Source organism: Anomaloglossus baeobatrachus, chromosome 5, assembly GCF_048569485.1.
Source record: "Anomaloglossus baeobatrachus isolate aAnoBae1 chromosome 5, aAnoBae1.hap1, whole genome shotgun sequence".
In the NCBI taxonomy this organism is placed as follows: domain Eukaryota; kingdom Metazoa; phylum Chordata; class Amphibia; order Anura; family Aromobatidae; genus Anomaloglossus; species Anomaloglossus baeobatrachus.
This window is the reverse complement of record NC_134357.1, coordinates 517,325,263-517,348,698: the sequence shown is the minus strand read 5'-3', so window position 1 is coordinate 517,348,698 and position 23,436 is coordinate 517,325,263. Positions and strand designations below refer to the sequence as shown.

The following is a 23,436-nucleotide window of genomic DNA, read 5'->3' as shown; positions in this document are numbered from 1 at the left end:
CCTCAGGTTTCAGTCATATTCAGCACTTTTGCTGGGTTCAGTCACTGTCACTCAATTCAATCAAAAAGGACTGCTGGAACACCATTGTAAATGTGAACAGGGTGCTAGCCGAAATATATACAATCTATATAAAGTGAAAGCTGCACACCAAATTCAGAGAAATATGAACAAGCATAACTGCTTTATAATACATAAGGAATGAGAAATACAACTAGCCATATGAAAAATTGAAATGTGTCACTTTATATAGATTGTGTATATTTTGGCTAGCACCCTGTTCACATTTACAATGGTGTTCCAGCAGTCTTTTTGATTGATATGCAGTTTTTTTCTGTCTGAGAACCCAGTCCCGCCCTTTTGCCATGTTTATTCAATTTCCTATATAGCCTGGTCCCTTGCTTCCCATACACAGCAGGTTTCAACCGCACATAGAGGTAACATTTGGTTAGGTACCCATGCACACAAGCAGGTTTTAACCGCATATAGAGGTAACATTTGGTTAGGGACCCCATAAATAAGTTTACCGTGAAGTTGATTATGGGGCAGTAATGAATTGATCAATACATTAGCTAAATATCTTTTCTTTTTTTTCAAATAATCCTCGGCAGTTATGCAAAGTAACATTTCAATTTTTTCAATTTTTCATACGGCTAATTGTATTTTTCATTTCTTTATGTATCATAGAGCAGTTATGCTTGTTCACATTTCTCTGAATTTGGTGTGCAGCTTTCACTTTATATAGATTTTCACTCAATCCAGGCATGATTCTGTTTTTTAACTTAGTCACGCCCCCCACATTGTAATTGATTACACCATTGGTCCTTCACCACCCCTTCTCTGCTGAACTCTGTCCATTATGGTCACATGGTCTTGACATCACCACAGCTCCTTCACCACCAATTCTCCAACGCTGAGCTCAAGAGATAAGCAGAGAAGTGGTGAAGGACATGTGGTGATGTCACGACCATGTAACCATAATGGGCAGGGCTCAGCAGAGGAGAATTGGTGTTGGGGCATGACCAAGTTAAAGAAAGAACTGCCTGAATTTGAGTGACAGTGACTGAATATGAAGACCGTAAAATGTGAGAATTTCAAACATAAACTTTACTAGTTTTATCAATAAAAATTGAGGGAGAGTAGTATAGGCCCTGTCACACACACAGAGATAAATCTGCGGCAGATCTGTGGTTGCAGTGAAATTGTGGATAATCAGTGCCCGGTTTGTGGCACAAATGGAACAATATGTCCATGATTTCACTGCAACCACAGATCTGCCAAATATTTCTCTGTGTGTGATGCACACTTCTGAAATAAAGAAATACAACACAAATCAACACAAAAACTCTTCCGTCTGGAGATGAAGGTAAATCCCACTGTAAAGGGGGAACTACATGCTTATATCCTTAATAACTGAGATTATTGAGAGGTGATCTCACCCATCCTGTGGTATTCAGCGGTAGTCACCAGGATCATTAGAGTCAATATTCAGTGCCTGATGAACATAGGAGGCAATCTGGTCCACAGGAGCCTTAAATAAACTTTATGACAACTCACTTTAGCCCTGTAGCAAACTTGGAAGAAAAAGACAAGAATCGCACATCCTAAAATAATACTTTGATCTGATGCCGCTAGGCAAAAATTAAATACTAGAACATGAGGTTCTTAGTTTAATATTCTGATCAGACTGTATGAAGCCCACTGCCAAATCTCGGCGAACCTCTGAGTGGGTCCCTATTCTATGCCTAAGAAGTAGAATAAATAACGGCATAACCATCAGCATGTTCATAAGGATATATCATATATATATATCATAGAATGCAAATAAGGACTACTAAATATGGACCAAATCGCTAAAAAGTTACAAGGCAAGCAAAGGAGAAAGGCGATCAGTTGGTACAAAAATTATTTTTATTCACAATAATAGCAAACAGGTGAAGGGATAAGAGGCAAAAAGCGATTTACATCACCACAATGTAAGGTGATATACTATATTTAATAACAAAAATGGCTGACAAGCAGTGCATAAAGGTATGTATGTTGAGTCCATGCTACCGTGTACAGCATCCAATATTCATTATATCCATATCATTATCACATCGATAATATGGGGTCAACACAGTACATACCATACATAAACAAATATTCATACACATATATTCATACTAGTATCATACCGCTGTGTCTATGTCAAAAATTATTCATTATTCCATGATCAAAATAATTCCGATCATAGGATATAGCCTGGCGCAACAAGGAAAGCACATATATCAGGGATTAATGAATTACTCCACAGAAGAAGCTCATGATAAGTATGCATGCAAAGCTATCCATGATAGAATACATACAAGCCATCATTGCATATATATAAATATTAAATGGAAACCTATCCCAAAAATATCATCCACCATGGGATCACAAGGGATGTCTAATCAATACTCCAGCACATAATCGCAATATAACACATAATGGAGCGCACATCAGACATCACCATATAATCACATGCAGAAAAAATGGAGCTATCTAACATAAGGTCATAACAGATGTCTCACAGGTAGTCCATTAAATGATTGCATACAGATAAAGAGCCAACATAATTCCCTATATGTCAACCAAGGGCGCAGTAAAACTGCAGCACATGTAGCGCCAGGATACCATAGACACAGCCATACGTTATCGGTACTCACATAAAAGTGCAGGAGATAAGAGAAATGCACCGCTAGCCATAAGTCAACATGGATAACATTACCTAGATGATAATGAACACTGTGGTGGTAATGCGCCCGATGCGCATTTCGGTGTGTACCTTCGTCAGGTGCGAAGGTAAGAAGTGCGGCAACGTGCACCAACCGCTGCAGCAGCGACAAATGGCAAAACACCTCTTTGCAGTCTTCTGCTAATTTAAAACGCCTGTGCCAAATGGGAGGAGTGCTGACTCAAGTGCACCAGGTCACCTGCCCTGCTGGTGCATTGTCGCTGCTGAAGCGGTAGGTAAACGTTGCCACACTTCTTAGGCTAGTTTCACACTTGCGCTATTTTGACGCAAACGGAATCCGTCAGTAATGTAGTACAGTTCATTTATTTACAGTGGAAGCGCGTTACTATGGCGCGTGTGTGTGTGTCATGCAGTACCCGCTTGTGTCCACATGATGTTGCGCTTCCACTGTAAATAAATGAACTGTACTACATTAGTGACGGATTCCGTTTGCGTCAAAATAGCGCAAGTGTGAGTGGGCCATGAGGCATGTCTTTTTCTTCCAAGTTTGCTATTTTGCATTCTATCCCCCTCTGTTGTTTTACTTGAGTCAGCACTCCTCCCATTTGGCACAGGCATTTTTAATTAGCAAGAGACTGCAAAGAGGGGTTCTGCCATTTTTGTTCCCAGTTAACACGCTAGGAGCTTGTGGAAGGTGAGTGTACACCTCCTTTCACAGAGTGCTGGTGCAGTGTGGTGGCTGCTGTGGTGGCGGTTTTGGGTCAGTGGGGCCTGAAGTCAGGGGGACTCTGCATTGCAGCATGGGTGTTGTGAGGCGCCAAGTCACCTGCCCTGCTAGTGCATTGTCGCTGCTGCAGCGGTTGGCGCATGTTGCCGCACTTCTTAGGCATAGAATAGGGACCCACTCAGAGGTTTGCCGAGACTTGGCAGTGGACTTCTCACAGTCTGATCAGAATGTTAAACCAAGAACCTCATGTTCTAGTATTTAATTTTTGCCTAGCGGCATTAGATCAAAGTATGATTTTGCGATGTGCGATTCATGTCTTTTTCTTCCAAGCTTGTCTCTTTAGCCTTGTAAATAGGAAGAAAACTTCAGCTCACCTGCTGCCCAGACTGCTCAGCCTAGCGGGTGCCTAGGATCCTTCGGTTTATCCCAACCGGTAACAGGCAACGTGGAGTGAAAAGAAAAGGATGATCCGGCACAAAATCTCCTTTGGTAAAAACATCCAAAATTTATTGAAACATCATTAAAAATAGCGTGAAGACCAAGTATCCACTCAGATGGAAAGCATGGAGGTCATGATAACTTTACGCGTTTCGGACAGTTATAAAAGCAAAAAAAGTCCTTAATCATAAGTGTCTCATGAACACTGCAGAGCTACTGAAATAGACTAATCTGATGAATGAGTAGGAGGGAGGAGTGGAAATATGCTAATTACATGCAAACATCAGGTGGAAGTCAAAAAAAAAAAAAAAAAACACAGGAAGGGGAAAAAGGTAGATATAAATAAAAATAGGAATAAATATAAGTATAAATATAGAAATGAAATGAAAATAAATATAAAGAAATATATATAAATAAGAATAAAAGTAGATGTAAAAATAACAAAGAATTTGGTATTAATTGATCTGGTGGGCATTAATGTTCCAAAAATGTAAAATTTATATGTCCAATGTGTCAAAGTTGTATTAAATCATTTCGCATAGTCTAGAATGGATATAAATATAATCCACCACCATACGGGGATCCACATTAATTACATGTGTGTAAATGAATCTCCCCTTGGTTCAAACGAGGGGAGAGAAAAATAGGTAGGAAAATACATAAGGAAACAAGTGCAGGACACATTATACATGGGCTCAGAGCTCTGACAGGAGGAACAACAAGTGCAGGACATATTATATCCGAGCCCTGAGCTCTGATAGGAGGAACTACAAGTGCAGGACACATTATACCCGGGCCCTGAACTCTGACAGGAGGAACAACAAGAGCAGGACAAAATACACCCGGGCCCTGAGCTCTGACAGGAGGAACTACAGGAACAGGACACATTATACACGGGCCCTGAACTCTGACAGGAGGAACTACAAGTGCAGAACATATTAAACCCGGGCACCGAGCTCTAACAGAAGGAACTACAAGTGCAGGACACATATACACAGGTATTGAGCTCTGACAGAAGGAATTACAAGTGTAGGACACATTATACCCGGGCCCTGAGCTCTGACAGGAGGAACTACAAGTGCAGGACATATTGTACCCAGGCCCTGAGCTCTGACAGGAGGAACTACTAGAGCAGGACACATTATACACAGGTCCTGAACTGTGACAGGAGGAACAACAAGTGTAGAACACACTATACCTGGGCCCTGAACTCTGACAGGAGGAACTACAAGTGCAAGACACATTATACACAGCCCTGAGCTCTGACAGGAGGAACTATAAGTACAGGACACATATACACGGGCCCTGAGCTCTGACAGGAGAAATTACAAGTGCGGGATACATTATACCCGGGCCCTGAGCTCTGACAGGAGGAACTACAAGAGCAGAAAACGTTATACACAGGTCCTGAGCTGTGACAGGAGGAACTACAAATGCAGGACACATTATACACAGGTCCTGAGCTGTGACAGGAGGAACTACAAGAGCAAAGCACATTATACCCGGGCCCTGAGCTCTGACAGGAGGAACTACCAGTGCAGGACACATTATACACAGGTCCTGAGCTGTGACAGGAGGAACTACAGGTGCAGGAAACAAAAAATCCCCATAATTATAATACCCCACTAACTCAGGATCATGGGAGCACGGGCGTATCTGTCTGCTAAAAAATAAACCTCAGGTCGGAGCGATAATTAAATCCGTTAGGGTATCTGGAATTTAATTTAAGAATCCACTTAGCCTCCGCCAGTAGTAAGGCTTTAAACCAATCACCTCCACGTGGAGGTCTAGGAATATGTTCAATGCCCGTAATCCTAAGTGTAGAAAAATCTCCTGCATGGTTCTCGATGTAGTGTCTAGTCAATCCTGATAGGGAACGCTTTCTGACAAGTGTAGCATAGCTCAAAGAAGCTTTATCCTGGGCAGCCATTGGAATACGTAAGTGTTCCGAAATCCTCGTCCTTAGGGTACGTGAGGTACAACCCACATAATTCTTACAACATAAAGTACATGTTGCTACATAAATAATGTGTGTAGAAGAACAATTGATGAAAGTCCTGATATCAAAATTTTCCCCATCGCTACCCAGAATGAATTTATTATTAAGCATAAACTTGCAAAGTCCGCAGCGATTGGATCCACATTTGAAGGATCCCTGGATACTGAGCCAGTTTTTGCCCGATTTACCAGATTTATTGGGGGCATATCTACTGGGCGCAACTGAGTTACCTATAGTATTTGCCTTCCTGGCTACTATGTTAACACCTGGTTGAAGAATGTGACTTAAGGTGGCATCCTGACAAAGTAAGGGAACAAAACGTAAGAGGGTTTGTCTGATTTTAACGAAATCTGTACTGAAAGGTGTTGAAAATGTAACACGATCTCCAATCCTAGGGGGTGTAGGGCGGTCCATCAATAATGTGGCCCTAGGTCGATTAGCAGCAATGGAAGAAGCCCTCCTAAGAATTGAATCTGAGTATCCTCTTCTCCTGAGTCTCCCTTTGATGTTACTAGCTTCCTTATGGTAGGAAGCTTCAGTAGAGCACAAACGTTTGGCTCGTAGAAATTCCCCCACAGGTAAGTTGTTGATGGTGTGGGGTGTGTGGCAGCTGGTGGCATAAAGGGATGTATTTCCAATAGTTGGCTTCCTGAATAAGGTGGAATGTATCGAGCCTGTGGCTGGTTCTCCAGATAGTAGGACATCCAAAAAAGGAGCTGTTTCCATATATAAATTCATATCGAATTTTAGATTGAGGGAATTATTGTCAAAATATGCCTTGATGTTATTCATGGCCTCCTGGGGGGTATCAAATTGGCCAGTTTTGCAAATTAAAATCTGGTCGTCTATGTACCTAGCGTACCAGACAAGGGTACCCATAAAGGGGTTATTGTCCGTGTAGATGTACTGTTCCTCCCAGTAGGCCATGTAGATATTCGCCAAGGCGCAGGAGAAACTTGCTCGCATCGGGCAACCCGCTATCTGGAGATAAAAATCGCCATTGAATTCGAAAAAATTGTGAGTCAGTAAAAAACCTGTCACCATGAGAATGAATTCTTTCACTACATCATCCAGTGGGCTATACTTCTCAAGGTGAAAATAAAGGGCTTGTATGGCTTCCCTGTGTGGAATACTAGGGTATAATGAAACAACATCACTCATAATCCAGTAGGAGTCTTCCGTCCAAGGAATTTTTTCTAAACTCTGCAGTAGATTTTTCGTGTCCCTGATGTAGCCTACAGTGCGTTTCATTAACGGTTGGATTTGATGATCCAACCAACTGCTCAGATTACTCAATAGGGATCCTGTACTGGCTACTATAGGTCTGAGTGGGGGGGGAAATAGATTCTTGTGGACCTTGGGGAGGCCTTGAAAAATGGGGCATATTGGGGATTCCACAAACAGGTAATCCTGGATTTTTTTGGTAAAGATGCCCCAGTATCGGCGCTTCCTGGATCTGAGGTAATATCTCCTTTCTCCTCCATTTATGTTTTCTCCCACCTCTCCGCGATCTATGTTTCTTGCCAAGGAGTTTTTTGACGCACTGGAGGGGTGATTGCCCCCATTGGACTCATATGAACTGGTGCTGTCATTAGCTGATTCATTTTCCGTGGAGGAAAAATAAACATTCCTTCCTTTCTGCTGTGTTTGACTCTGTTTTTTCAAGATAGATTTTGATTTAGTGTGGAGATGCCAGGTGTAAACCTGGTTAGATTCATAGTCTCTGGTATCCCTTCTATAATTGTTTTGCTTCAAATCCATGATGTCCGACTCAGCTTTATCAATGGCACTCCTGAGTCGTGTGTTGAGTCTATCAAAATCTGTGGGATCATATGTCCCCACCAAATAGGTGTGTACTTTTTTGATCTGCTCATCAAGATTTTGAATGCGCTTTTGTTCCTCAGTAACAATTAAGTCCATTAACTTCAATGAGCAAGAGGAGAGGACTGAATTCCAGCTGACCATAAATTCATCCGAAAAGGTGAAAGTAGGGGATTTCTTGATTCGCAAACCCCTTGGGATCATACTTTTGTCCATGTATTTGTGCAAAGTCATAGAATCCCACCATGTTTTGAGGCGCTGGATGGAAAGTTTTTCCAAGTCCCAAAAGGTAAATGTCGGCTCATTTTGCTGGCGACTAGTTGGTATATTGCCAGGATTAATATGATCAGAAAAAACGTCTTCCAGTCTTTTCCTCCGTTCCTCGCAGTCAAGGAAACCCAGGGTATCCATATCTGGAGAGATGTACTCCCCTAGGATCCCCTAATGTAGCTCGCAGAAAAAATGCAATTAAAAATGTGGTATAATAACCTGGTCTTCACTTTGAAATGTACCAGAAGGAGGGAGATCCAATATAACAAATTGTATTAACCGCAATAAAGGCTACCAAAGTATACATATATTGGACACAGTCTGTTATAAGGGCTGCAGGGAGCACGTAAGTATGGGATAAACAAAGTTCAAATGGAGAGGTAAATAGGAAGAAAACTTCAGCTCACCTGCTGCCCAGACTGCTCAGCCTAGCGGGTGCCTAGGATCCTTCGGTTTATCCCAACCGGTAACAGGCAACGTGGAGTGAAAAGAAAAGGATGATCCGGCACAAAATCTCCTTTGGTAAAAACATCCAAAATTTATTGAAACATCATTAAAAATAGCGTGAAGACCAAGTATCCACTCAGATGGAAAGCATGGAGGTCATGATAACTTTACGCGTTTCGGACAGTTATAAAAGCAAAAAAAGTCCTTAATCATAAGTGTCTCATGAACACTGCAGAGCTACTGAAATAGACTAATCTGATGAATGAGTAGGAGGGAGGAGTGGAAATATGCTAATTACATGCAAACATCAGGTGGAAGTCAAAAAAAAAAAAAAAAACACAGGAAGGGGAAAAAGGGTAGATATAAATAAAAATAGGAATAAATATAAGTATAAATATAGAAATGAAATGAAAATAAATATAAAGAAATATATATAAATAAGAATAAAAGTAGATGTAAAAATAACAAAGAATTTGGTATTAATTGATCTAACAGCTCCTTTTTTGGATGTCCTACTATCTGGAGAACCAGCCACAGGCTCGATACATTCCACCTTATTCAGGAAGCCAACTAGTGGAAATACATCCCTTTATGCCACCAGCTGCCACACACCCCACACCATCAACAACTTACCTGTGGGGGAATTTCTACGAGCCAAACGTTTGTGCTCTACTGAAGCTTCCTACCATAAGGAAGCTAGTAACATCAAAGGGAGACTCAGGAGAAGAGGATACTCAGATTCAATTCTTAGGAGGGCTTCTTCCATTGCTGCTAATCGACCTAGGGCCACATTATTGATGGACCGCCCTACACCCCCTAGGATTGGAGATCGTGTTACATTTTCAACACCTTTCAGTACAGATTTCGTTAAAATCAGACAAACCCTCTTACGTTTTGTTCCCTTACTTTGTCAGGATGCCACCTTAAGTCACATTCTTCAACCAGGTGTTAACATAGTAGCCAGGAAGGCAAATACTATAGGTAACTCAGTTGCGCCCAGTAGATATGCCCCCAATAAATCTGGTAAATCGGGCAAAAACTGGCTCAGTATCCAGGGATCCTTCAAATGTGGATCCAATCGCTGCGGACTTTGCAAGTTTATGCTTAATAATAAATTCATTCTGGGTAGCGATGGGGAAAATTTTGATATCAGGACTTTCATCAATTGTTCTTCTACACACATTATTTATGTAGCAACATGTACTTTATGTTGTAAGAATTATGTGGGTTGTACCTCACGTACCCTAAGGACGAGGATTTCGGAACACTTACGTATTCCAATGGCTGCCCAGGATAAAGCTTCTTTGAGCTATGCTACACTTGTCAGAAAGCGTTCCCTATCAGGATTGACTAGACACTACATCGAGAACCATGCAGGAGATTTTTCTACACTTAGGATTACGGGCATTGAACATATTCCTAGACCTCCACGTGGAGGTGATTGGTTTAAAGCCTTACTACTGGCGGAGGCTAAGTGGATTCTTAAATTAAATTCCAGATACCCTAACGGATTTAATTATCGCTCCGACCTGAGGTTTATTTTTTAGCAGACAGATACGCCCGTGCTCCCATGATCCTGAGTTAGTGGGGTATTATAATTATGGGGATTTTTTGTTTCCTGCACCTGTAGTTCCTCCTGTCACAGCTCAGGACCTGTGTATAATGTGTCCTGCACTGGTAGTTCCTCCTGTCAGAGCTCAGGGCCCGGGTATAATGTGCTTTGCTCTTGTAGTTCCTCCTGTCACAGCTCAGGACCTGTGTATAATGTGTCCTGCATTTGTAGTTCCTCCTGTCACAGCTCAGGACCTGTGTATAACTTTTTCTGCTCTTGTAGTTCCTCCTGTCAGAGCTCAGGGCCCGGGTATAATGTATCCCGCACTTGTAATTTCTCCTGTCAGAGCTCAGGGCCCGTGTATATGTGTCCTGTACTTATAGTTCCTCCTGTCAGAGCTCAGGGCTGTGTATAATGTGTCTTGCACTTGTAGTTCCTCCTGTCAGAGTTCAGGGCCCAGGTATAGTGTGTTCTACACTTGTTGTTCCTCCTGTCACAGTTCAGGACCTGTGTATAATGTGTCCTGCTCTAGTAGTTCCTCCTGTCAGAGCTCAGGGCCTGGGTACAATATGTCCTGCACTTGTAGTTCCTCCTGTCAGAGCTCAGGGCCCGGGTATAATGTGTCCTACACTTGTAATTCCTTCTGTCAGAGCTCAATACCTGTGTATATGTGTCCTGCACTTGTAGTTCCTTCTGTTAGAGCTCGGTGCCCAGGTTTAATATGTTCTGCACTTGTAGTTCCTCCTGTCAGAGTTCAGGGCCCGTGTATAATGTGTCCTGTTCCTGTAGTTCCTCCTGTCAGAGCTCAGGGCCCGGGTGTATTTTGTCCTGCTCTTGTTGTTCCTCCTGTCAGAGTTCAGGGCCCGGGTATAATGTGTCCTGCACTTGTAGTTCCTCCTATCAGAGCTCAGGGCTCGGATATAATATGTCCTGCACTTGTTGTTCCTCCTGTCAGAGCTCTGAGCCCATGTATAATGTGTCCTGCACTTGTTTCCTTATGTATTTTCCTACCTATTTTTCCCTCCCCTCGTTTGAACCAAGGGGAGATTCATTTACACACATGTAATTAATGTGGATCCCCGTATGGTGGTGGATTATATTTATATCCATTCTAGACTATGCGAAATGATTTAATACAACTTTGACACATTGGACATATAAATTTTACATTTTTGGAACATTAATGCCCACCAGATCAATTAATACCAAATTCTTTGTTATTTTTACATCTACTTTTATTCTCATTTATATATATTTCTTTATATTTATTTTCATTTCATTTCTATATTTATACTTATATTTATTCCTATTTTTATTTATATCTACCTTTTTCCCCTTCCTGTGTTTTTTTTTTTTTTTTGACTTCCACCTGATGTTTGCATGTAATTAGCATATTTCCACTCCTCCCTCCTACTCATTCATCAGATTAGTCTATTTCAGTAGCTCTGCAGTGTTCATGAGACACTTATGATTAAGGACTTTTTTTGCTTTTATAACTGTCCGAAACGCGTAAAGTTTAGTGATGAGCGAGTACTAAAAAGCTCGGGTGCTCGAAGCTCGGGCCGAGCCTCCCAAGATACTCGTGTACTCGGCCCGAGCACCGAGCCCAATGTTATCCTATGGGAGACCCGAGTATTTTTGTGAAATGACCCCCCGGCAGCATGTAGAAACCCTAAAAATGTCACAAAAGTCTCAGAAGAGTGCTCAAATGACATGGCAACAGCATGGGGAAGATCCCTTGAAGCATTTATCACTCAAAAGTCACAGATGTGAACAATTTTGTCCGCGTTTTACGCCATTTTTACGGACTCACCAGAAAACCTTCCAAAATGACACCAAAATGAATTTTCATGGCGGAAATGTTAAGGGCACATACCCAATAGTGAGATAGAGCTGGTGTATGTTACTTTTTGAGATTAATACATGAAAGATTTTACATGAAAACCTTGTGTGGCACTCCGATGTCCAAAACGCACGTTTTGTGCTTTTTACTAGCGATGTCGGTCATTTTTTTTTTTTTTATTCTATCTCCCTCAGTCTGTCGGTCTGTCGGTCTCTCTGTCTGTCTGTCCCCCTCTCACAGTCTGTCGGTCAGTTCCCCCCCCCCTCTCTTACTTACCGTTCCCCGATCACTGCCGCGGCGCTGCACAGCTGTTCAAACTCCGGTGGCTTTTCCTCTTTTGAAAAAGCCGGCCGCTCATTAATCAATCTCCTATTCCCTGCTGTCCTGCTTTTCGGCGCCTATGATTGGTTGCAGTGAGACACGCTCCCACACTGAGTGACAGCTGTCTCACTGCACCCAATCACAGCAGCCGGTGTGTGTATACTGTGCAGTGAAATAAATAATTAAATAATTAAAAAAAACGGCGTGCGGTTCCCCCCAATTTTAATACCAGCCAGATAAAGCCATACGGCTGAAGGCTGGTATTCTCAGGATGGGGAGCTCCACGTTATGGGGAGCCCCCCACCCTAACAATATCAGTCAGCAGCCGCCCAGAATTGCCGCATACATTAGATGCGACAGTTCTGGGGCTGTACCCGGCTCTTCCCGATTTACCCTGGTGCGTTGGCAAATCGGGGTAATAAGGAGTTAATGGCAGCCCATAGCTGCCACTAAATCCTAGATTAATCATGTCAGGCGTCTCCCCGAGATTCCTTCCATGATTAATCTGTAAATTACAGTTAAAAAGCACACACACCCGAAAAATCCTTTATTAGAAATAAAAAACACTAACAAAGTCCCTCATTACCAATTTATTAACCCCGACAAACCCTCCATGTCCGGCGTACTCCACAGTCCTCCAGCGTCGCGTCCAGCTCTGCTGCATGGAAGTGACAGGAGCTGCAGAAGACACCGCCGCTCCGGTCACCTCCACGCAGCTAATGAGATGAGTATAGCGATCAGCTGAGCTGTCACTGAGGTTACCTGGATCCAGCGGTGGATGCAGCGGTGGCCGCGGGTAACCTCAGTGACAGCTCAGCTGATCGCGCTACTCACCGCCGCTCCAGTCAGCTCCATGCACCAACTGAGGTGAGTATAGCGATCAGCTGCTGTCACTGAGGTTAATCGCGGCCACCGCTGGATCCAGCGGTGGCCGGGAGTTACCTGACTGACAGCAGCTGATCGCGCTATTCCCTTCATTAGCTGCGTGGAGGTGACCGGCGGCTTTTACTATTTTGAAAAAGCCGGCCGCTCATTAAACAATCTCCTATTCCCTGCTTTCCCCGCCCACCGGTGCCTATGATTGGTTGCAGTGAGACACGCCCCCACGCTGAGTGACAGGTGTCTCACTGCACCCAATCACAGCAGCCGGTGGGCGTGTCTATACTGTGCAGTAAAATAAATTAATAAATAATTAAAAAAAAACGGCGTGCGGTCCCCCCCCATTTTAATGCCAGCCAGATAAAGCCATACGGCTGAAGGCTGGTATTCTCAGGATGGGGAGCTCCACGTTATGGGGAGCCCCCCAGCCTAACAATATCAGTCAGCAGCCGCCCAGAATTGCCGCATACATTATATGCGACAGTTCTGGGGCTGTACCCGGCTCTTCCCGATTTGCCCTGGTGCTTTGGCAAATCGGGGTAATAAGGAGTTAATGGCAGCCCATAGCTGCCACTAAATCCTAGATTAATCATGTCAGGCGTCTATGAGACACCCTCCATGATTAATCTGTAAGTTACAGTAAATAAACACACACACCCGAAAAATCCTTTATTAGAAATAAAAAACACACACACATTCCCTGGTTCACCACTTTAATCAGCCCCAAAAAGCCCTCCATGTCCGGCGTCATCCAGGATGTTCCAGCGTCGCATCCTGCGCTGCTGCATAGAGGTGACCGGAGCTGCAGAAAACACCGCCGCTCCGGTCACTTCCACGCAGCAAATGAGGTGAGTAGCGCGATCAGCTGAGCTGTCACTGAGGTTACCCGCCGTCACTGGATCCAGTGACAGCGGGTAACCTCAGTGACAGCTCAGCTGATCGCACGGCTGTCTTCATTAGCTGCGTGGAGGTGACCGGAGCGGCGGTGTCTTCTGCAGCTCCTGTCACTTCCATGCAGCAGAGCTGGACGCGACGCCGGAGTCCGTGGAGTACGCCGGACATGGAGGGTTTGTCGGGGTTAATAAATTGGTAATGAGGGACTTTGTTAGTGTTTTTTATTTCTAATAAAGGATTTTTCGGGTGTGTGTGTTTTTTAACTGTAATTTACAGATTAATCATGGAAGGAATCTCGGGGAGACGCCTGACATGATTAATCTAGGATTTAGTGGCAGCTATGGGCTGCCATTAACTCCTTATTACCCCGATTTGCCAACGCACCAGGGTAAATCGGGAAGAGCCGGGTACAGTCCCAGAACTGTCGCATATAATGTATGCGGCAATTCTGGGCGGCTGTTGGCTGATATTGTTAGGGTGGGGGGCTCCCCATAACGTGGAGCTCCCCATCCTGAGAATACCAGCCTTCAGCCGTATGGCTTTATCTGGCTGGTTTTAAAAATGGGGGGAACCGCACGCCGTTTTTTTTAATTATTTAATAAATAATTAAAATTAATAATTAAAATTAATAAATAATTAAAAAAAACGGCGTGCGGTTCCCCCCATTTTTAAAACCAGCCAGATAAAGCCATACGGCTGAAGGCTGGTATTCTCAGGATGGGGAGCTCCACGTTATGGGGAGCCCCCCACCCTAACAATATCAGCCAACAGCCGCCCAGAATTGCCGCATACATTATATGCGACAGTTCTGGGACTGTACCCGGCTCTTCCCGATTTGCCCTGGTGCGTTGGCAAATCGGGGTAATAAGGAGTTATTGGCAGCCCATAGCTGCCAATAAGTCCTAGATTAATCATGTCAGGCGTCTATGAGACACCCTCCATGATTAATCTGTAAGTTACAGTAAATAAACACACACACACCAGAAAAAATCCTTTATTAGAAATAAAAACACACACATATACCCTGGTTCACCACTTTAATCAGCCCGAAAAAGCCCTCCTTGTCCGGCGTAATCCAGGATGATCCAGCGTCGCATGCAGCGCTGCTCCATGGAGGTGACCGGAGCCGCAGCACACACAGCCGCTCCGGTCACTTCCACGCAGCAAATGAACACAGCCGCGCGATCAGCTGCTGTCACTGAGGTTACCCGCGGCCACCGGTGGATGCAGCGGTGGCCGCGGGTAACCTCAGTGACAGCAGCTGATCGCGCGGCTGTGTTCATTTGCTGTGTGGAGGTGACCGGAGCGGCTGTGTCTGCTGCGGCTCCGGTCACCTCCATGCAGCAGCGCTGCATGCGACGCTGGATCATCCTGGATTACGCCGGACAAGGAGGGATTTTTCGGGCTGATTAAAGTGGTGAACCAGGGTATATGTGTGTGTTTTTATTTCTAATAAAGGATTTTTTCTGGTGTGTGTGTTTATTTACTGTAACTTACAGATTAATCATGGAAGGTGTCTCATAGACGCATGACATGATTAATCTAGGATTTAGTGGCAGCTATGGGCTGCCAATAACTCCTTATTACCCCGATTTGCCAACGCACCAGGGTAAATCGGGAAGAGCCGGGTACAGCCCCAGAACTGTCGCATATAATGTATGCGGCAATTCTGGCCAGCTGCTGACTGATATTGTTAGGGTGGGGGGCTCCCCATAACGTGGGGCTCCCCATCCTGAGAATACCAGCCTTCAGCTGTATGGCTTTATCTGGCTGGTATTAAAATTGGGGGGAACCGCACGCCGTTTTTTTAATTATTTATTTATTTATTTTACTGCACAGTATAGACACGCCCACCGGCTGCTGTGATTGGGTGCAGTGTGACACCTGTCACTCAGCGTGGGGGCGTGTCTCACTGCAACCAATCATAGGCGCCTGTGGGCGTGGAAAGCAGGGAATATGAGATGGCTGTGTACAGAGCACCGCGCGCCGGCCGGTATAAAGGCTCGGTCATGCTGTGCAGGCCGGCCAATCACTGCAATTCCACAACTAACAGGGCTGTGGCATTGCAGTGGTCTGCCAGCCAATCCCTGCATGAGGGCTGGCTCTCAAAAGAGCGCCAACATGCAGGGATGACGACCACGAGTAAAGCACGAGTATTGCAAAATTACTCGGTACCCGCCGAGTAGCCCGAGTACAGTGATACTCGTGCGAGTACCGAGTAGTTACAAGCATGCTCGCTCATCACTAGTAAAGTTATCATGACCTCCATGCTTTCCATCTGAGTGGATACTTGGTCTTCACGCTATTTTTAATGATGTTTCAATAAATTTTGGATGTTTTTACCAAAGGAGATTTTGTGCCGGATCATCCTTTTCTTTTCACTCCACGTTGCTCTTTAGCCTTGTGATGCCCCAATTTTTCCTGCCCTCCAAAAGGCAGTCCACATCTGGCTCTAAGGGGATGTGCGCACGTGTGCGTATTGCATGCAGTTACGCTGTGTTCTGCAGCGCAGTGTAACTGCATGCGTCCTGCGTCCCCTGCACAGTCTATGGAGATTGTGCAGGAGCCGTGCGCACGTGGCATATTAGAACGCAGCGATTCGGCTGCTGCCCGAATCACTGCGTTCTAAGAAGTGACATGTCACTTCTTCCGTGCGGTTTGCATGCTGTCTATAGGGAGAGGCAGCATGCAGAGCGCACGTTCTCTGCCGGTACCATGCGCTTCAGAACGGAGCTTTTCAGCTGCGCTCTGAAGCGCACCTTTTAGGTGCGGTGCAGAGCGCACACGTGCGCACATAGCCTAATAATAGCTGTCCCTTAGCATAATCCTAGGCGTCCTGATGCATTTCACCCATATTAGATTCATCAGGGAAACATCGGAACCCACTAACCACTGTCACTCCAACATATGCCACTATAGGTCACCTGTCCTGGTATGATAGACAAAACAATCTCATAGTGGGTGTGATTTATAGAGTCTCACAATCCCTCATCCCAGACGTGTGCCAAAGTCAATTAAATAGCAGATGTGCTTACTTTTTGCCGCCATTCAGCTCCACCAATCCGGTATTGGGCCATATTGTATCCCATCGTTGCCATAGTGCCCAATCATATTTGGATCACCTATATCTTTCAGCAGTCCCACTACAACAAAATGAATGCTAATTCATAGCCAGTTCTCAGTGCACATAACCGGAAGAGGGGAACCCTCCTCCCTATATCATGATGGACACTGAATGCCGTGTCATCCCAAATATGCATGACCAAAAATGACGGAATCCCTCCGGGCATTCTACAGTCTTTTCTCTATACCAAGATGGACAACGATTGTTGCCCAATCAAAAGTGCGTATGATCAGAAGTGACGATATCCCTCAATACGTCACCTCAGGTTCCTGCACTATCATGGTCGTCGGGACACTTCATAGTTACTCTGCGCATGTCCCAAATCCTTGGTCAGTGTAATATATCCCAAGCATTACCAATGAGTATGAATTCGCCAATGTGTAATATTTTACACCAGCGTACTACACCGCATATCCGGTCATTTATTACATATACAGAGGTTCCTCATCATGTCAATTTGCAATGCATAGTGAAAACGTCCATTGCTATGGATACCTATTGTACCGCTCACTGCCGGGGCTGTTGAGGTGGCTTACGGGAGTGGACCCACTGGACTACAGGGGTAAGTCAGACTTACCCTTTAGTGGGAGAGGTGTACCTAAGCGCCCACCACGAGGCAGATGCCAGATACCATTCCCAGTGGCAGTGACTGGGACTGTGACAGCTGACTCCCAGGACTCGGGAAAGGACCTAGGTGCAGGCAGGTACAGACGGAATGACTGAGACAAATTTGTCAGGCAGATACAGACAGATATGGTTGGGCGTCAGGGGCAGATCGATATGGGAAGACAGGTACAGGTGACGGATACAGGGATAACAGGACCTGACAACAAGCTAGCAGACAGAAAGAATAACTAGAGATGTTGCACAGGCACCTGTCCTTATGGGAGGGTGCCTAAATACATAGTTCATCTCAGCCATAGGTGATCTTAGATTGATCCTGCCCCATTTAAACCATTGGGAAAGTCAGTGGATAGAGGATACACCCTGAGCTAAAAATAGAGAACTTTGTTAACATGCGCTGGGGCTACAGCCCTCTATCTGCAATCCTATTTTAAATAATATTATAAATATGCCTGATATGGATTTTGTATCGTAAATATTGGATGGGATATGCAGCTATAATTTTGATCGGATAGGTATCCATAGCAAAGGGCGTTATGACTTCGCGTTGCACAATGACGTGATAATGAACCTCTGCATGTCTAATATATGGCTGGAAATGTGGTGTAGTGCGCTGATAATAAACATTGGCAGCTTGGCACTTATTGGTGACGCTTAGAATATATTTGCGTAGACTGAGGATTCAGCACATGTGTAGAGTAAGGCTATGTGCACACGTTGCGTTTTTTTTCAGCGCGGAAAAAAACGCACCCTCTGGCAGAGGGGAGAATTGTAAACAATGCGTTTTGGGAAAAAACGCATCAAAAACGCATGCGTTTTTCGTGCGTTTTTCATGCGTTTTCTTCAGGTGCGTTTTTGACCACATGATCCAGTGACAGTGCCACAGTACATCCAGTACACAGTGTCAGCCTTCCTGCAGAGATGTGAGTGTTGTCCACGGGAGAACGCAGCTGCCCATGCCCACGATTTGGGTTCAGGCTGCTGTGGAGCTCTATGCTACCTGCAGAGAACACTCTTGTCTCCGCAGCATAAATTGACATGCTGAGGCTCAGGAAGCTGCACCACAGGTCAGTTTATGCTGCAGAGAAAAGAAGCACAGTGGGCACGGGGTTTCTAAAAATCCTTCCACTGTGCTTCTACTGCACAACGCAGCGTTATGGACGCAGGGAAAACACTCTGCGCCCATAACGCTGCAAACCCTGATTGTGGGCACACAGCCTAAAATGTGTCAATGGATGTCAAACATATATATAACGTCCCACACCCCTGCATATTCTAAGCTGGCGCCCTTTAGTGCCTTTCATGTGGCACTAAAGGGTGCCTAGCCTTGTATTTAGCCCAAAAAAAAAAATAATTAAAATAAATGACGTGGGGTCCCCCCTATTTTTGATAGTCAGTCAGGGTAAAGCTGTAGCCTGCAAACCACAGCTGACAGCTTCATCTTGTCTGGTGATCAATTTGGAGGGCTCCCCAAGCTGCTTTTTTTTTTTATTTATAAATAATTAAAAAAAAAAAAACAAAAAAAAACGTGGGGTCCCCCCAAATTAGATCATCAGCCAAGGTGAAGCTGACAGCTGGGGTCTGGTATTCTCAGGATGGGAAGAGCCATGGTTATTGGACTCTTCCCAGCCTAAAAATAGCAGGCCACAGCTTCGCCCCAACTCATCCCGCGCCCTGGTGCGGTGGCAAACGGGGTAATAAATGGGGTTGATACCAGATGTGTAATGTCACCTGGAATCAAGCCCAGCAATTAGTGATGTCACGGCGTCTATTTGATACTAGACAGAACTAATTGACAGTAATAGCAAAAAAAATTGACAACCAAAAAAAAATTTATTTGAAAAAACACTCCCCAAAAACATATCCTCTTTAACCAATTTATTGAAAAGAAAAAAAATTGTGTCCGCAGTATCCATTTTTGACGTCCCACGTCGCCTCTGGACCTTCTAGAATATGGGGGGCACGCTCAGGGTACGTGTCCCCCATTTTCTAGTAGTGCAGACCCCCCATTTGAGGAGAGTGGGTGCAAAGAATCTGCACCCACTCTCCCCGGGTCACAGTGCCGAGCAGCAGCCAGCGCAGCTCACACTGAACACAGGAAGCCGTCAGCTGCTCGGCACATGTGACCGGTGCGCACTGTGAAGGAGGAGGGGGCCGCGAGGGATCAGCGCTGTGACAGGTACGGGGGTTACCGGGGGACACCGGGGGGAATAGGGGGTGACCTGGCAGGGCCTGGGGAGCAGTTTTCTGTTGCATGTGTTATTGCACATGCGACAGAAACCGAGCAGTAGGGCGGCCGGTGCGCTGCTGTGCGCGCGGCCATGTTGGATTTTCGGGAGGGGGGGTCGGGGGTCGGGGCGGCCACTTTGGCGACACCGGGGGCTTTCTTGAACTTTGCCAGGAAGTGAGGTCAACAGGAAACCTCTTGACCTCACTTCCAGGTAAATGCCTGCGTTCTGGCATGCCGACAAAGCCCGCGGATCGCAACAAAAATGCAGCGAACTGCGGTGTAGCTGCGGTCTGACCCGCATCATTGATTTCAATGGGGGGAGAACGCAGCCACAACGCACAAAAGAAGTGACATGCTGCTTTTCTTTCCGCACCGATTTTTGGCATCCAAAATGCTGCGTTTAGAAACGCAGCGTGTGCACTGATTTTTCGGCTTTCTCATACACTTTGCTGGGAAATCTGAACGCATGCAATTTGCCACTGAAACACTGCGGTTCTAAACGCAGCGTTTCCGCGGTAAAAAACGCAACGTGTGCACACAGCCTTACTATGAGGTGTCCCGGCGACCAAGATTGGTAGAGCTGAATGGCAGCAAAAAGTAAGCGCATCTGCTATTTAACTGAATTTGGCACACGTCAGTGATGAGGAATTATGTTGTTTCTTTGCCTGTCATACTGGGACAGGTAGCCTATAGTGGGATATGTTGGAGTGATAGTGGTTAGTGGGTTCTGACCACTAAGGCAATGTTCCCCTGATGAATCTAATATGGATAAAGCATTTTTTTTTTTTTTTTAGCCCATGTTAGTGATGCAAATTGCATCATTTAAAACCCATTTGGGGCGGTTTAATATAGAAAAACGACATGACAGGTTCCCTTTTAAGGCTGATGCTTCATCCCTTAGTTTTGTTTTGGAGTTGAGAGGTGGTAGTGGGTGCTCTAGTCATTGATCTCAGACAGCGCATTGTGGAGGCTCAGGTTGGTGCATCAGAGGGCTTGCCACCTGGCAAGCTATTTGTGTCAGTCTTGCTTCACACGAACCTTATTAATGAAGTACATGACTGTGTGTTGGCCGGACAACCTGGTTCTTCTGTCACCTGAAAAGCTGTTTCCAGGTCCTTTTGTTGGCAGAGTCCTTGAAAGGATGTTGATGATTATGTCCGTAAGTGCAGAGTTTGTGCCAGGTCTACAGCCTCTTGCCAGGCTCTGACGGGGTTTTCTTGCCTAACGAGGTTCCAGCTCAACATTGGACTCATTTTTCCATGGATTTCGTCACGGATTTGCCTAATCCTGGTGGTAATACTGTAGTATGGAATGTGGTGGACTGTTTCAGCATGATGGTTCACTTGGTTCTGCTACCAAAATTGCCTACAACTAAGGGTTTTGCTGCATTGTTTATTGCTTACTTCATTAAGTTACATGGTGTTCTTAAAAACATTATTACCGTTGGAGAAGTTCAGTTCATGGCTAGCTTTTGGCTTGGCTTTTGCTCCAGGTTATGAATTAAGCTTTCGTTCTCTTCAGGCTATTATCCTGAAACTAATGGTCAGATGGGGGGAGACTGAAACAAGAATTAGAACAATATTTAAAATGTTTTGTTTAATCTAATCAAGAGGACTGGGTGAATTTTCTTCCTTTGGCTAAGTTTGCTCTCAATAACCGTACTGCCACATCACCTTTTTTTTTGTTGTGGTGGTTGTCATCCAGACGTTAGAAATTTTTCTGGTTTGAAGTCTGGGGTCCCAGAGGAGGAAAGATATTCTAATTTGATTAAAGTCTAGAGAGAAGTTGAACAAGATCTTTTGATAACTTGCGAACGGACCAAGAGAACGGCAAAGCGCAGATGTAGGAGGGCCCCTGTCTTTAAGAGAGAACATTTTGTGTTGCTAGCTTTAAAAAATGTCTTAAAGTTCCATCACAAATATGTTCTCCTTGTAGCGTCAGCGTCCCTGCACCGCTACGCATCTCCCTAACAGGGATGCCAAGTCACTCACCGCTGCAGTCCGCCTGCACCTCTCCGGCTTGCTTTCCCGCAGTCCTCCATGTGCTCTGCTTCTGCCTTCTCTGCCCGTGACCTGTGCATGCCACCTAGGTGCCCCAGGAGTACGCGTATGGTGCGCATGCCCCCACCTGCCCTGCTCTTAAAGGACCGCAGCGCCATATCCTGAAAGTGCTTCTCAGATTGACTGAGAGGCACTAGATATCTAAGGCACACTTCCAGTATGAAGTTAGTTGTCAGGTCCCCTTGTTCACTGTTCATTCTCCGTGCCAGTGTCGACCTACTGGTACCTGTCACCCTATCCCGGCCGTGCCTGCCTGCTGCTGCTGTACTACCTGCCTCAGCCGTCCCAGCAGCACATTTTAGCCCCAGAGACTCTTCCTGTTCGCACCTGTGTCCATCCTTGTCCTGGGGGTCAGCCACCACAGTGCCAGTCACTGTGCTGGGAGTGGCATCTGGCGACTGCTTCAGTAGGCGCTTAGTCAAAACCCTTCCCCTAAAGGGTAAGCCAGGGTACCCCCAGTATTCCAGTGGATCCACTCCCACTTGCCACCTCATTACCAGCAACGTGCATTGCACTCTAAATTTGTTTGTCCGTATAAGGTAATTAAAATAATCCTGTGACGGTCAAGCTCCGTTTCTCGGTTGTGTGGACAATTGATAATTCCTTCCATTTGTCCCTCCAATAATTAAAAAAAAAATGTGTGGGCTCCCGCCGTATTTTGATCGCCAGTCAGGTAAAACCAGGAAGCTGGGGGCTGGGATTCTCTGCTGCCCGCAGCCGCCCATGGAAATGGCGCATTGTTTCTTAGCGCCATTTCCAGGCCCTTTACCCGGCTCGTCCAGTGGCTCTGGTGGTGGTGGCATGCTGGCTAATAAAGGGGTTAATATAAGCTTTGTATTCTCAGCTGGTACTAAGCCCGAAATTCATAGTGTCATGCCAAATTAGCCATGGCCACCATGAATTACTAGTAAACAGTATATAAAAAAAACTACACATAGAAAAACATTTTATATTAGAAATAAAACAAAAAAAAATTAGAGACTCCATCTTTATTATAAACAAATCCTTAGTCCGACGTAGTTCATAGGGACAGCAATGTCAGCTGTGCTTCATCGCTCTGTACAGACAGCATCTATACAAAGTGAGAAGCAGATAGAGACATGTCAGCTCTGCTACATGGTTCTGTATAGAGCGAGAAGCAGGCTGACAGTTAGGGGATGATTCCACTTGTGTCTTGCATTGCATCACCCCGCATGCTAACCCACTCCTTTCGGGAGATTGTGCGCCATGATGCGATGCGACACTCGCACAGTGACAGTCAAAATTCAGTTAACAGGATCTTCGATGACGTCATAGTCATGTAACCAATCTGTAAGCCAATGTCTGTAAAACTTTCACACCAGACTGGTCACATGGCTATGATGTCATGGAAGGTCCTTTAACCCGAGGGCACAGCAATGATCGGACACAGAAGCAGAAGCGGCCGTGAGACAGAGTCTGCAGGACACTCCGCGGGACCTGTAAGTATAATGACACCTGTAAGTATAATGACAA

The 23,436-nt window shown here is 45.1% G+C and overlaps 1 protein-coding gene across 1 annotated transcript in view; it reads left to right on the top strand.

The window, feature by feature from the left end:
• Positions 1-23,436, top strand: part of LOC142312062 (uncharacterized) — a 275,265-nt gene that overhangs the window by 194,655 nt on the left and 57,174 nt on the right. The gene's annotated exons all lie outside the window — the stretch shown is intronic.